General features: G+C 31.6%; 1 protein-coding gene across 11 annotated transcripts in view; it reads left to right on the top strand.

Annotated features, from left to right (window-relative positions):
* Positions 1 to 16,984, top strand: part of brat (tripartite motif-containing protein brain tumor) — a 349,175-nt gene that overhangs the window by 273,328 nt on the left and 58,863 nt on the right. Inside the window, exon 1 of one of the 11 annotated variants that reach the window (XM_085196076.1) lies at positions 5,774 to 5,791. The exons of the other annotated variants lie outside the window; for them this stretch is intronic. The gene's annotated coding sequence lies outside the window, so the exon portion shown is untranslated. Of the gene's footprint in view, positions 1 to 5,773; positions 5,792 to 16,984 lie in introns of those variants that run through there. 11 annotated transcript variants of the gene reach the window in all.

The following is a 16,984-nucleotide window of genomic DNA, read 5'->3' as shown; positions in this document are numbered from 1 at the left end:
TATATTGTTTCTAATATTTAATGTTTTTATATAAGTAATTATATTATTTGTCCTTTGTACGTATTTCATAGTATAAATAATGTTTTTTCTTTGTTTTCACGCACCTCTCACCATTATACAGGGTAAGCATTAATATTAAACATTTAACATTAATTTCAAATAGCCGTACAATAAACAAAAACTAATAGTAAAAATAACCTAATTTTTCCACGAACATTCGACTTGACTTGTCAAGGAAAGCAAAAGGGTCACCGCCAGTAGTCGGCCTCTTTGACTCGAGTAGCTCTGTAGTCGAGTAACTTTGAAACTTCACAGATGTCTGACTAATTCATTATACATACTTTCTTTGAACACGTGCAATCATTTAGATTCTTTTTTTGTTTGTTTCTATTTTTCTACATATAAATAAATATATCAGATTGTATAATATAAAAAAATATTAAATTTTACGTCATTCTCATATATTAGAAGTTGGCTTAAAACAATTGTTGTATGTTAAAATCCCTAATAAAAAATAATATATTTATAGTAAAGGCAATTCTTATATACTTATAAATATCCGTATATTGTTTGATAATCTGCCACACATCAAATTCAAATATCTTCAAAATAAATGGAAAAATAGTTTTTCCTGCAGTATTCGGGAGATTTGTAATATAAAAAAAATCGATCTTGATAGACATACAGATAGACAAAAATTATCACAATAAAAGTGGTCTTTTAAGGGTTTCATTTTTTCTTTTAAGGTAACCGGAATCTTAAAAAATATTATCAATTAAATATAATGGTAATTGTAGATTAAGCTAACCTAACCTTGTTTGTAATATTGTTTTTGTGTAGGAAATTAATTCGAAAAGCCTGTCATTGATTATTTCCGCCGACGACCGCTGGTATTATTATGACAACGAGTTTTACATTTCAATTCCATTAATTCGCAAAATATTCTAGTTTAAATTATAAATATAATACTTATGAAATTTTACATCTATAAAATTTTTGCTACTTTATTCATTTTTAATTGGCTTTAGTCATTTACGAAATGTATCAAACAAATTAAAATATCTATTTCCTTAAGCTAACAAAACCGGTATAAGTATGTTTTAAATAAATGTGTCTAAAAATATTGAACGTGAAAATTTTATTTTGAACTAAATCTTAGATCTTAGAAAAACATTAACAAAATGTTTTTATAACATTTAGCAAGCTTTGACCTTGTACAGTTCTTTATAATTTGTAACTTATTTTACTATTATGAATAATTAAAATATTATACTAAAATATAATTATAATAATACTAATAACATATAATAATATATTTATTTCCATTTTTTTTTATATCTACGAGTATTCAACGATAATAACTACAGTAGTATGAAATTGTGTCGTAGTCATTATCGCCCGCCTCATAAGCGATATATCATATTAAATTTAAATACAAATAAAATAATTATACATATAAGGAAAGAAAAAAATATAATGAGAAAATATATCCTAGCATTTTAACAATCTATTTCTAGGCAACAACTTGAGCAACCAAATTGTTTAACACGTTGAAACTCTACACCGGGACCAGGAGTCGTCATTACATTTCTTATTCAACTCCCAAGCCATATATATTATGCATTCATTTTTGACGTTAACGCTTCATTAACAAAATGTATTAATATATATAGAGAGCAGGAAAGTCAGCTAAATTTGAAATTCCTAGAGCGTAAAATTCAAATGAATCCTGCTCGGTACGGAGCAAACACGCCCTAATTATTATTTATACTGAAGGTATATATTAGCGTGGAACGCCAAGTTCTCTTGTTTGACGTTGTGATGAACTGCTGGAAGTTGCTAAGAAAGATAATGGATTGGTTGATAAGGATAATGTCAAGGATCAAAATACAGGATAACGTAATTCGTTGCAGATTCGATTTAAGTGAGTTGCTTGTAAATATAATGTGTCAAAATGGCGGCCATGACTAAAAAGTTTTCAAATTAGCCTATTTCACTTAGTGACAAAGTAAATTGACTTAAGTCATACCTAAGCAACAAGGCGGCCTTGATACCAAATTAAATAAAACACTTCTTATCTAGATTTCCACGACAAATGCTGAACAACAACGGCGGTAACATTTGCCAAACACGAAAGTAAAGCTAGTTGTCCACCACAAAACGAGCTTTAAAGTTTCAAATATAAAGTTCAAATTGATTTATTTGAGTCCAGTGTAAATGTTATATGAATAGGTAATGTTAGGCACCTGTGGCGAACCGTTGAACGCTTCCCGACAGTTTTTGCCGTAAAATATGACCTTCCTTCTGAACTTAATATATAAGTTTATGGATCCTTAACACAGAACGTGATCTGAAACTAAGAATTACATAACACAATTTCTTTACACAACTACGAAGACGAAAAGGAAGAGTATTGCGTTTTTTGGTGAATTTGGATTTTGGGAGAAGAATTTTCTCCATACATCAAGGCACAGCGTCTGACTGTAAACGCTACGATTTTTGGTTCGATTCCCACTCGTGATTAATTATTTTAAATTTTTGACTCTAGTAACCAAATAAAGTGCGGCGTTGAGTTCCGCCACTCACAGCGTAATGTCTCAGAAATTAGGCAGAAAGTGGGGTGACTCTAAGCTCGGCTATACGCAGGATACAGTATGAAACTAAAAGAAAAGTTTCTCAATTCTCCATCCATTTAGACGTAAGTTTCAGAAATCCTTACACAATATTGATTACTAATTAAGTAAGCAAATATAAGCCCAACTTTAAAGTAAATATTTGTTGCTCTAGTTTTTGCTCGACTCAAACTTTGTTAACTATTTCTCGTTTTTCAGCGAATATTTGTTAATTATTAATTTTCGATAGCTTTTATTTTTTAATTAACTTTGAAAACGTAATATAACTAGAATCTGTGATACTAATATGCATTTATATGGGCACGTATAAAGTCATTTGGGATCGCCCTCGGGACTAGTGCTACTCGGGGCAGTTTAACATTATTTTGATTTTAGGCCGTCTACAAACTTTGCTATTTTTGTATTATTTTTTATAAGATTTGACTTTTACAGTTGGGTAAAAGGCATTTTGCGTCTACTTGAAGTCGGAAAGTAATTTTCCACTCAATCTTGCTTTACCCCTATATTTATTTTTATTAAAATTCCTTTTATTGAAAAACAACACATACATAGGTACATAAATTAAGAAAAAAAAGCGAGAAGCATGAATACATAACCCTAAAAATTACAGGATACATTCAAATTGAATGATAGTGTAATCTATATTTAAAATAACTCTCATTTTGCTATTAAACAATAAAAAATATATATAAATGGGTCACTGTTTTCCTTTTTGATAAGATAAATACTGTACGTAGTATAATAGTAGAATATTGTTAAATATATTTTTCAGACCTTCGTGGCGGACCGGTTCAGCGTCTGTCTGTATAATGTATCGTTTGTGGGTTCGATTCCTGTTCGTTATTAAATTATTTTTATTTCCTCGCTCTGGTAACAAGACTAAGACGGCATTGAGGACTTTCACTTTTTATATAAAAAAATCTATATATAATTTCTTCTAACTTTTAAAATTAAATCGTCACGTTAAACTATTCAATGCAATATTTTCACAATTCGACTAAACTAAACAAAAATCAAGTTTCTTTGCATTTAATAAAAAAATAAACGCCATATATGAAAAAACCCCTTATTCATTTCAATCACAGGCTCGAAGTAATGGCATTTTGGACTCTCTCGATTACATTACGGCCGTGTCACGTACTACGGTCTGCAGACATGTGAAGTACAGAGTACTCGTATGATTAGGTATACCCTAAATAAATATTGCGATTTTAGCTTTCATGTTTTATTTATAGATGTTTTAGAATTTGTATTATTATATTTTATTGAATGCGAGTAAGGGTTCGAATCAAATTTGGGGGCATCGTTTAATTACTGTACTTCATATTTCGTGTAATGTTTGATTGAGTTCCGTTACTAGACATGCAATGTATCGAAAATATGGCTAAAACTAGGGAACGGAAAGTTTTAACCATAGGTTTCCTTCTCTCCACCTAGCTAGCAGAAGAAAATTGTATCTTTCAGAATATTGTATTTCCTACAATAACGTTTTTTATTACTGAAACGTTTCTAACCAGTACATTTCCGCTCGTCACGGCTCTGATGACAAATCAATATCACAAAATTCAGCTTTACGTTATGTAAATAAGGAAACTAAACAAACAGACGGTTTGACGGATATTTTTGAACGATTTGTCACACGTTTTATTTGAGTGTCAATAATAATTATAATACGTAGATTTAACTTCGGGTTATTGACACCTGATTTTATTTATATCTTAGTGTTATTCTCTTAATTAGGATTGTAAACAATTTGATTTTTGTTATATAAAGTTTGAAAGCAATCGAATTGAACCTGTACCACTGCGGATATACTACAGAATTCTTAAACTATAATTAAACTTGTCATTTAAAAGCACAAATTTTTACAAACGGTTTCGTCCCTATGGTCAAACGAAATTTACTTAGAGTTTTGTATGACACAACATTAAATATTTTTCTTTAATAAAAGTGACTATCCAACAGAGAAAAATAAATATTAACTTGAACTGAGACAGTTCCCGAGACTAAAATGAAAGTATAAGTAAAGTATTGATGTATATATTGCTTAATCCAATAATGCGTAACCAAACAATTAGGCAAGACGTTTACTGTGAATAGATTAAACTGGATTTGAAACCACTACTATTACACTGCGGAAACCAACTATGATACTCAGGAGCCCATAAAGAAACCTTCTATACGATACCATGCTACAATATCTCTCCCTACACCATAATATAAAGCAATTTGACATCCCCTTGCGAGATGAAATGGATTTTATTCAATTAACTCAAAGGTAGACAAAGTGAGGTATTAGCTTCTTTCTTCGTCTTTTATGACATTGAGAACGTGTTCCGGATGATTAACGTTGCCTTATTATTCTAAAGTATATGTTTTTATATTAAAACTAAATGCCATGTTATACTTGTAAGTATTAAAATGGGGTATTGAAATAGTATGTTAAAATCAATTCAATAATATTTTCAGAATCAGTTTAAAAAAATAAAAAAAAGTACTTTTGACATTTGACATATCTACAAAAGTAACGCGCTTATATGTAAACCAAAATATATTTTGTTATTTAAATTTTCATTCATTTTAAACAAGTTTTTTTGGGTTCCGCCACTGTGCACGTAACGTCTCGAAAGTCGGGCGGTGCGTCGTGTACGGAGTCTTAACATTAGATATCTGCCTACCGTGTATTTTGAGGTGTCTAGAATTCTAGATACATAGAAATATATTCTATACCCGTAGAAACGGGAAAAACGACACCGAGAACCCTATCTACACGCTACTACTAATTATTTACATATTAACTACACACAAACACTAAACCCACAACCACCTAAACAGAACAGTCATCTCAAATTGCGGTAACACTGTCAAAAGGCATTCAATTTGCAAATCTCATTAACGATCCTCTAAGAAGATATAAACGTCTGTAATAGAATACTCTAACATTAATTTATACCGAAACTTAACGATTTTATCACCATAATCTAACGGTGTCCAACTCCCATAGAACTTAATGGGAAGTCCCATGAAAAGCCTTTTGTGAATGGAAACAAAGGTTTCGTTGTAACTGATGGTTTAAGCGCAATATTACAGTAATTTTTCCTTTTTTCAGGTAAGTTATAGCCAGTTTTCTTTGGTGTTGTACGGACAAATAAGATTTTGTAAGTATTTTTGTATTTTTATTTAAATAGTAGGCTGGAATATTTTTTTCAGTAAAAATACGTTATTTCTAAAAACATCTTCTATTTTAAACATCTTTGTGCATCGCCAGCTTTTGCATGATATACAATGAAATTTAGATGTAAGTCACTTAACATTCACATTTTCGACTTTAACTCTTTTCAAGCAAATTAGGCACAGTGGGACCAGTATCTGAATTTAAACTCAATGGTTGTTAGTTCGATGCCCACTCTACGAAAATATTTGAATTATTTTTCATTTGCCCGCTCTGGTAGACCAAGCATGGCGATGAATCCTGCCTTTGCCCTACTAAGTTTTGAAAATAGATATATGACAATAAATCATATAGTAGACACATGTCTAATAAAACAAAATCATTATTTACGGCACTTTACGTACATAATATTTAGTTTAACTTTGAACAGAATCTCGTAACAATAAGTCGCAAAGCTCCGGTTGCCATGGCAACCGCCATATTAGCGTGCCTATTCTATACGCTTACATAATGCCTATTAAACAAGTTCTATAGAAGTTCTTACGAGTGTTTATAACCGACTGAGGAAAAGTAGGGTTCTGTGTTACTTTTGTCTTTGATTATATTAACTTTTATTATAATAGAAGCTGTTCTACATGAAATATAATGTTTTGTCTTTATACATATCCTGTATTTTACGTATAGTATAAAGAACTAGGGATAAATCTTTTAATTCATTACCGATTTAGTAACATTCCGTAAATTTCAATAGGTGTCTCGAAAATATGATGGAAAGTAAGGAACGAAGTGTCTCAACACTAATTTCCCTATGCCTGCTTTGCTTTATAAATACGAAATACAAAAAAGAAAATAAGTAATTTTTAGGATTTCTCAACTCAACTCAACAACTTAAACGTTTCAAGGCACAAACTCAAACATATCTACATAAATATCCTCATAAAGTGTAATATACATAGAAACATACCTTATAAGCACAAATCTACATATTTATTTCACACGGAATTTGGACCCAGACCCCAAATAAGCAATACAAAACATCTGTTACAAATACTTCTCGCTGTGCCACTATAGCAGTCTCGTAAAATTTCGCAAATGCTTATTAATTCCGCGATTAAACACTAGCGCTATAACGAAGTAATATTGAATAGCGTCACAACAGGGGCAGCGCCCTTCGAGTAGGAACTCCATGTTTGTGGTGTTACATTAAATGTATAGTTTTTTTTATTTATTAATAAATGTTATTAATAATTTATTTTTTTATTTTCTTTTTCAAGAAAACAACTTAGTATAGTTATATATTTTTTAGTATAATTCTACTTACTACATTACTGTGTTGTACTCTTTAATAAACTGATAGGAATAGAAAACTTAAACTTAATTATATTTATAATGATAATAATATATGTACATAAATAAATACATCAACATGAAATTATTTCAATGAAAGTATTGAATATACTAAAATAAATTGTAATCTATAAAGTAACTAATATTATAAATAAAGCTCGACTTTTTCTTATTTTTTTATATAACACATTGCATTTGGAACACAGTATAATGAGTGAAGAAAATTAATCACTATTTACTCTAATTTATTTTGAAATCAACTTAATTTACCTAGTGATAAAATAAAATCAAATCGAATCCATAACAGCGTTAATATCAGACGCGGTCTCACTACACCACGATAGCCACGATATATAATATGTTGATATTCAAAAATACCTGTTGAATTAAATTCTCGTACCACATCAGACGGATATCACAGTCACCCTATCCCGGGGTTCCGTCGCCATGGCGACCGCCGTGTTTGCCGCCGCATCGATCGCCTCTGTTTACTTTCCGCATGCACCCCGGCAGCTTGTGCATTTTATTTATACACCTATAAATATAACTAAAAACATATAAATGGATATAAATAATGGCTAGATTTAGATGTTTATAGAAAGTATATCTAAATAGTAAATCACTATGAAGAAAAAATAGATGTAAAAAAGTATAAATGGGCATAAATAATGATTTAGACTTCGATGTATGTATATGAATAGCATATTCACTTAAGACTATAAAATCTTTTTGTTAGGATTATTATTTTGGTAGCGATAATTTATAATTGTATGTAAAATAGATAAATAATAAATTGTTTGTTTGTACGTAACTCCTATAAAAAGTTTAAGTTAAACTTTTCTTGACAAGAAATATGCTATTTAATCAATTACGTAAATATACACTATAATTTATTTAACATATATTTTTAAAAAAGAATTAAATTTAAAAAAAAAAATTATACCATGAGTGATTTCAACCTGCACCTAACAATATATAAACGTACGTATCTTCAACACTGCGCCGCTGTGTACGCTCAATATTTGATGTTTAACATTTTTTTTTCCTTTTATATCCTCTTCTCAAAGGCTATTGGCAAATATATATTTCTTCTACAACTTATAAGTAACATCTCATAAATAAATCTGTATACACAAACATTACTTATAAAGATTCGTGCAAACTTATCGAGCGATATTTACTTTATAAGAATATATTTGTTTTGTGTAATGTAACATGTAATGGTAAAATGATAGGATACGGATATAGGCGTTTCAGGTTGGTCGTAGGTTCTTTTAAATTACATTTAAATAGTTAAATTATTGTTTCGGTTAATTAATTATTTTTGCTCAACATGCATTGTCTTGTAAATTGATCAGTGCATCTTATGGTTCCATAAGTTCCATCTATCTACCCTGTGAAGTTTCTGTATTCATAAAATGTTTGTGTTCATCAAAGCCTTTGACTTGGTTATCATATTCTTCCCTATCCTATACCTTCAATACGTATAATTATATTGAATTTTATTTCATCATTACGTATTTGTGTGTACAAATATGTCTCCCAATCAGTGTTATTTGCGAATATTTACTTTCGCTTATTCTTATTTTTATTCCATTGTATACATATTAAATATATTGTGTCTTATTTTTATGTACCTATTACTTCTCTTTGTACTTCTTTAATAAACCTTGTAGGTTGTATTGTTCTTTGATTATGACCTTCTGAACTTGCCAGATGAGCACTAATCCCTTTGCTAATGTTGTCCGGAGAACACACGAAGGACATTAAGCAGTTAAATAGAGATAATGTTACTTAGTAGGAGAATATATGTTAAAAATAATTCCAGTTAAAATATTGCCTTTACATAAAAATAAAAAAAAAACTATATTTACATTATTATCATAACAGTTAGTAATAATATCAATCTAAAGATTAAATTGTAATATTTGTGGACAAAAATTTTAAAAAGATCGCCTACATTGTAGATTAAAAATGAACTTACTGATCTGGTTTAAGACAAAGGCGTTGGGTCATTCACCCACTTGGTAGCGATTACGGACACTAGAATACGCTAGTAACTATTTACTTCTATAAAAATAAATTCTTTGCATGAAAGTAAATTAGTTATAATGTTATTTTAAAGGAAAATCCTGAAATGCTAAAGTTAGTCTGTCAGCATTTTAAGTATAGGGTATTTTAATGTGTTTAAATTAGTAGTGCCGTAATATTTTCATATCGTTTAGTTAAGAGAAAATATTCCCTACATAGTGATGTAACAAACGTTCTTATCAACTAACAAACTGACATCTAACTTCCTTCAAACATCCAACACTACTCCACCCCGCCACAGATTATCAATATCTTTCAAATAAAGCTGACTCGATTAAATCGAACAGCAACATCGAGACATTAAATAGCTTTAACAGGCCATTAGTTCCTGAATCTAGGTCTAGTTAACCTCGACATCCGCAATCAATATTACGCAAACGTATCGAGTTACGTATACGACATCGATGCGGTGTAACATAACGCTAAACGGAAGGACCTGTCCAGTCGCGATTCGCAACCCTCGACTGTAGTAAGTGTAGTGCTGGTTTTTTATATAATAAAACTTGAAATATATATTTAAAAAGAGAATAAAGTAGATTTACATTTCTGAAAAATATATTCATTAAACTTTTTTTTAACCGACTTGTGTAAAAGGAGGAGGTTTGAACTGTGTTTTTAGTTTTATGTTCATGTAGCGTTTCGTCCAAAACGGAAAGTAGAGAAATATTATTTTACCAGTTTTTTGAATGCTTGCTGCAAGAAATACCTTATTATTCTACATGGTCACATTTTGGTCTCGTGCCCCAGGTACTGCTCTAAGCTACTGTCCCAGTGGTGTAATAGTCCCGGCACCGACAATTTGCAGCATTTTCATTATATCAAATTACAAAACTGCTGTCTTTATTAATTTCAATATTTATTTTTTTTTTTAAATAAATTTGAAATTTTCATAATACCTTATTTTTTCTCCCCATTAAAAATGTACTTACATGCATATGCGTTTTATAATACACTTTATTGTCTATTTGCATATTGTGACAAGAGGAAGCAGATGTCAAAGGTGCAACCAAAGCAAACAACACATGGTTAATTTACTTCGGGTGGAAATCAAACCTACGTACCTACGTCCTGTTTACTGAATGCCGGAATTGTAGACATTGGGTGTTGAGTGACGGATCCCAACCTATGATCGCCGTGTTTACAGTAGAGATGAGATTCCATTCCGCCACGGAGAGGCTTCTATTTCATATAGTTTCTCTTTTATAACAAACGTACAATATTTTTACAATTCCCCTTTAAAAATATTAGATTTTGATACTTTGAATTTTACAATACTCCTCGATATTAGGAGGAAATAGCTTTAAGATGGAATGTCGGGGCGAAATGCATTTAACATTAGTACTATATATCTATCCCTGTCTGGATCTGTGAGTGGGAGGGGGAAAGATGAATGGATAGAAGCTATTGGAACACTACTGTAGCGAAATCTTACATATCTCTTTAGAGTAATATGATTTATTTTATTGGGAATAAAGACGTATATGTATGGTATAATGGTTAATTATTTATATGATATAAGTATGTATAAAATTGTATAATAATACAGTTTCAAATGTTACTAAAAAGTTAGTGGGGAAAAACGAAGTGATTAGTCACTAACTATCCATTCACATTAAATTAACATGAAATATTCCAAGTAATCTTTTATTAGAGACAGCTTTTGTACTAACAAAAATACCTTATACTATCACAAAAAGAAAAAAGATATAATTTTAAAAGGAAAATAACTTAAATTCCTAAAGAAAAAAAAATAATACCAACTTATTCAATAACCAATATAACGTCAACGTCAACGTTTACTTGCTTAATGCGTCTTTGTGTATCACAAGACCCATCTGTATGAGATGAATCATGTGCTATAAAAATGCGTTGCGAGATTAAAATATGGAAGTGGTATACGTGTACGTGCGTAGTGCGGGCGATGTTCATGGATGCTAACATTCTATAGCTCTTATAGTAAAAAATGTGAGGCCTTTGTTTTATTGTGTCAGTTGTGGCGTGATGGGTATGTTGTGATGTATAGAAGTCTTTTGCCGTTTTAGTTGGATATTGTCAGATATTTTATAATGTTTTAATACGTAATGAATAAAAATTACATTAAAAATAAACAATTTCATTTTAATACAAAAATAATTTCCTTATATTACTCATAAATCTTAAAGTACAGAAAAAGAAATAAATTTAATAATGAATTTTTCAAACAAATCAAACATTAAATTACACTTCAATAATAGTACAGATGAGATACTAACCTAAAAGTTAAATAACAATATGTAGACAATAATCATCTCAACCACATACCCTTGATGCCACTTCCATCCAACGGTCTGCGATGCGGTCGATGACACGGACATTGACCTCACCATATACCCTTGTACCTGCAACTTATTGGTGTTGGTTAGGTTATGACTGATTCGTTACACATTTCCGGTTCGATGCATCTTACCTTTCGTTATAATACGTGGAATTATAAATTTTTGGTTATTTTTTGACACTTGAAGTCCTCTTATGATTTTTTTATTTAATAATATAAGAAAATCTATTGTAATAATGTAAGAAAATTGACAGAAAAATGGTTAATGTGGTGCAGTGCGCTGCCTGCTACGATGCTGCTACCTCAGAATGTCTTGAATTTGGGTGAAAAGTTGGGCACGGAGTGTCTTTATATGACGTTCTCTTCAACTTGCGGGATAAAGCGTGAATCGGGTAAGCTCTAATTATAGAAAAAGCTACGCAACAAGAAAAAAACATTTTACGGTGTTATTTTTAATGTATATATGCATTATACATCTCCTTCGTTTAGTGGGTAGGTGAGAAAAATCTATATAATACTATTGTTAACTTATCGTTGATTCTTATACAAATAGTTGAGTAGTGGGACCTAACGTGGGGTTTTATTTAGACAGACCAAATAATCACTGTTTTTTATACTGCAATCTTTTCTGACCTGAGTAAGAACCATCTACCATAGCGTCAAGCTCACGCTTGCTCACGTATACAATCGCTTACGCTTTAACCATATCAGTAAGGCCACAAAATATTGTAGCCTTGCTTAGCTTTTATTGTAGTTATTCTGCGTAGCAGGATTATCAAAAGAACTAATATTAAATCAAAAACCTTGTGTCAGAAACCTTGTATCTTGAGTGGGAATCGAACCCACAGTTATACTGCAATAACTATTGTTTACTTGTTATAAGTAAAATATGGAATATTTTAATTTTAGTATAATATCACATCATAATAAATTTTACCATAAAGAAAATAAATTGAACCCGTGGCCCCCTTTTTAAAATTTCACGCTGTTTATTCATATTGGTGTAATTTATACTTAAAGTCAATTCTAATTATATTTCAAGCGAAGCCAATTTTAAATTAAGATGAGTCGCCTCGCGCGCCATACTGGCACAGTTGTATTTACATTACAAATTTTTAATATTAAAAATGCATAATACGCGGTATAAAAGTGCATATAAAGTAATGTCATTTTGGTTTAATATTCAAATTAAATGTCAACAAAACAGTTTCAAAATTTTAAATTAAATTGTTTTCATGTAGGTATAGTCTCTGTATTCTGCAAGTAACAATATCTCTGCCTATAGAAAGATAAAAGCTTGTGTTGAGAGACTCAGTTCTTAATGTATACAAAATAACTTAAAAATAATATTTGTATCTAATTACTTATATTCCCGGCGTTGAGTTCCTCCACTCAACACACAATATCCCCAAAAACTCGACAGAAAGTGGGGTACGGAGCGTCTTAAAACTAGCCTCCCTCTGTCTACCTTGTTACTGAAGCTAAAAAAAATATTATAATTACTTTAAATATTATTATTTGTATGCATGTCTGGTACGTAAGTGACACACTGACACACTTATAAGTGCACGCTTATGACATCGCGTATGCATTTATTATGCACTCAAGATATTGCAAACGTGAAAAATAAATTTCAAAATATACATACAAAGATCTATTTAAATTGATGTCAGAGAAATGAATGTTTTGTAATTTGGTACTTAAGTAGGTACTCGTGTTTAAAAGTCAGCATTTATTGTGGTTTTAGATGTCGTCTGTTTAATTTTGAATATCTGCGGCAAATAGCTTGTAGCGGATTTGGATTATATATTTTTTTGTAATTATAGATTTTTGTAAATGAAAACTTAAAAGCCTTCAAAGCGGTCTTTTAAAATGTAAAAAGATATACTGTTATTAATAATCATTAATTCATATGTAATGCACAGAAACATCTATTGAAGTTGATGTCAAAGAAATGGCAGCTACCTACTTATTTTTTTAAAGACGGCCGTTTTTATAGTTTAAAATATTTTATTAACTATATTGATATTCTCATTTAAAATTTATTAAGTTTAACTTACATATATTTTTAAACATTAACACACTTATGTTTGTATCATCTGATTGTAAACGCTAGAATTGTTTGTGGATTTGATCCCCATATTTCAATGCATTGCAATATAAAACGTTATATCCTACAAACAAATATGAGGCAACTGTCGTTGTTATATTGTAAAAATAAAAATAGCTCTACGAAGTAAATAAGAACACCGTCGTAAAGAACTGTAATACTATTTTATGTTTAAATCTATACATTTTTATTTTTATGGGAAATTTTATATCTGTATTTACAAAATTATATGAAATTTTATACTAATTAAATTGTTGTGCTATCGTGACATAGTCAACGTATTTCAGGGATTGATAGTAATAATAATAATTTGTAATGGTTCCTATGGTTTGTTCCTATGGTTCCCTAACATTAGGACTAAAGTAGTCTTTAGTAACTTTCACTTAACCAAGAGTAAATTAAAACACAAAGAATATAAATATTTCTTTTATGTAATAAAAATTTTCATTATTTACTTATATTGTTATCTACTCGTATATCTAAGCAACAGCTAGTATCAACTTATTAAAAGCTTTTATTTAACTTGCAATGTATGTATGTGGGTTCGGGTGAAATCTGAGAGCTCAATTTTGAAGTAGATATCGTCAACCGATTGAGCTGAAATTTTGTATACACGTTTACTTTGGATGACAATGCACGATAAAATATGTGAACTCACTCTAAATGTAATATGGCGGACCATGCAAGATGGCGGAATTGTTATTTTTAATGTACTTCTACAATATGGGTATCAAATGAAAGAGCTCGTTGAGAGCAACTTGAAAAATAATGTGACGTCATTCTAAATCCCATAAGGAGGATATTGAAGATAGCCGAGTATCTATTTGGTCTACTTCTACAATATAGATATTAAATGAAATGGGTCGTTGACCGTAACTCTAAAAATAATGTGACGTTATACTAAATCCAATATGGCGGAACATCTAAGATGGCGGAATAGTTATTATTTATGCACTTCTGCAATATGGGTATCAAATGAAAGATCTTGCCGAGAACTATTAGAAAAATAATGTGACATCACTTGAAATCCAATAGAATCGTGCTGATTCAAGTTTTTTGTGCTTTCATATAATGAAAGGTATGTTCGTACGATTGAGCTGAAATTTTGTATACACGATTGGTTTGGATGACAATGCACGATAAGGTTTGTGACTTCATTCTAAATACAATATGGCGGACCATCCAGGATGGCGGAATAGTTATATTTCATGAACTTCTATAATATGGGTATCAAATGAAAGGGCTTGTTGAGAGTAATTGGAAAAATAGTGTAACGTCATTCTGAATCCAATATGGCGAACCATCCAAAGTAACAGAATAGTTATTTTTGATGCACTTGTATATTACGGGTATCAAATGAAAGGGCTTCTTGAGAGCAACTTGAAAAATGATGTGACGTCATTCTAAATCTAATAAAGCGGACCATCCAAGATGGCGGAATAGTTATATTTAATGCACTTCTATAATATGGGTATCAAATGAAAGGGCTTCTTGAGAGCAACTTGGGAAATAATGTGACGTCATTCTAAATCCAATATGGGGGACCATCCAAGATGTATGAATAGTTATTATTTTTGCAATTCTGCAATATGGATATCAAATAAAAGGGCTCATTGAGAGCAACTCGAAAAATAATCTAACGTCATTCTAAATCCAATATGGCGGACCATCCAAGATAGCCAAATAGGAAATTTTAGTCTACTTGTACAATATGAATATCTATTGAAAGGGCTCGTTGAGAGTAACTCGAAAAATGTGACATTTTTCTAAATCCAATATGGCGGAACATCTAAGATGGCGGAATAGTTTATTTATGCACATCTGTAATACGGGTATCAAATGAAAGAGCTTGCCGAGAATAATTAGAAAAATAATATGACATCTAGTGTGAGAAACCAGAAGGTTGAAGGTTGAAATGCCAGGAGGAAGAATCCTCTTGGCATTAATCCCGGCTATTGCCAGGGTCTGCCTTCCTACTCAACCTACTCCACTTTGCGCGGTCTTTAGCGTCCTCAGTGGTTAGACCATTGGCTCTCATATCCGGCATCACGACATCCAACCAGCGCTTCCTTGGGCGTCCAGGAGGTCTCACTCCAAGAACTGATATAGCAAGGCACTTGCATCCGACTTAGTTCTTAGACCGGCGCGTAACGTGGCCATATCATCTCAGGCGGCGCTCTTGGAGCTTATCTGCTACGTCACGGACCCCAAGACTACCTCGAACGAATGTGTTGCGTATGCGGTCAGACCGCGTTACGCCGCACATCCACCTCAGCATCTTCATTTCCGTGACGTGAAGCTCCTGAGTGTGCCGAGATAGTGCTGGCTAACATTCGCTGCCGTATAAAAGAACCGGTCGTATGATGCTCTTGTATATCAGTCCCTTGAGCTTGGCGGTTTTCTTCGGTCACAGACCACACCAGTGACCTCCCGCCATTTGGCCCAGGCAGCATTATCCGGCCATGGACATCGTGATCGATGCCTCCAGACTCGTGCATAACGGATCCAAGGTACCTGAACTTTTCTGACTTAACGGCTGGCTCAGGACCTATAAGGATCGTGCTCGAGTCCGGGCTCCCGCAGGCCATGTACTCGGTCTTCGACACATTTAGTTTAAGACCGCGGTTCTCAAGCGTACGCTTCCAGAGGTTCACTTTACGCTCCAGCGTCAGTCGGTTCTCGTCAATGAGTGCTATGTCGTCAGCATACATCATCAGCCATGGAGGCTGCACTACATTGAATAAGAACGGACTAAGAGTCGAGCCCTGGTGAACCCCCACTGTAATCAGGAAGGGTCTAGTGTCGCCAACAGCATTCCTAACTATAGAAGAGGAATCGTGGTACATGTCTCTAGTGTGAGAAACCTAGCCAGTGGTAACTAAAAAGTAAAAAATAAATTATAAGCAAAAAATCATTTTTAGAAAAAGCTTTTATTTAAACGCTTTAAAAAGGAGAAAATAATTTTTTTCTTTTAAATTTTAACTATCAACTCATAACCTCATTGTACACAATTTATATGATCATAAAAGCTTGTCGCGTTAATCAATATTTAATTAAATTGAAACTTTAAAAATTGAAACTTAGCAGATTTTACATAATTAAATTAGCACTAGTTTAGTTACACAAGTAAATCACGCGACAAGCTTTTATGATCATATAAATTGTGTACAATGAGGTTATGAGTTGATAGTTAAAATTTAAAAGAAAAAAATTATTTTCTCCTTTTTAAAGCGTTTAAATAAAAGCTTTTTCTAAAAAATATTTTTTGCTTATAATTTATTTTTACTATCAATAATAATAAAATAATCGACATGCAC

The sequence above is a fragment of the Heliconius melpomene genome, chromosome 13, assembly GCF_056956725.1.
Source record: "Heliconius melpomene rosina isolate 202511_hmr_F chromosome 13, ASM5695672v1, whole genome shotgun sequence".
Lineage (NCBI taxonomy): Eukaryota > Metazoa > Arthropoda > Insecta > Lepidoptera > Nymphalidae > Heliconius > Heliconius melpomene.
This window is presented reverse-complemented; position numbering and strand designations above follow the sequence as displayed.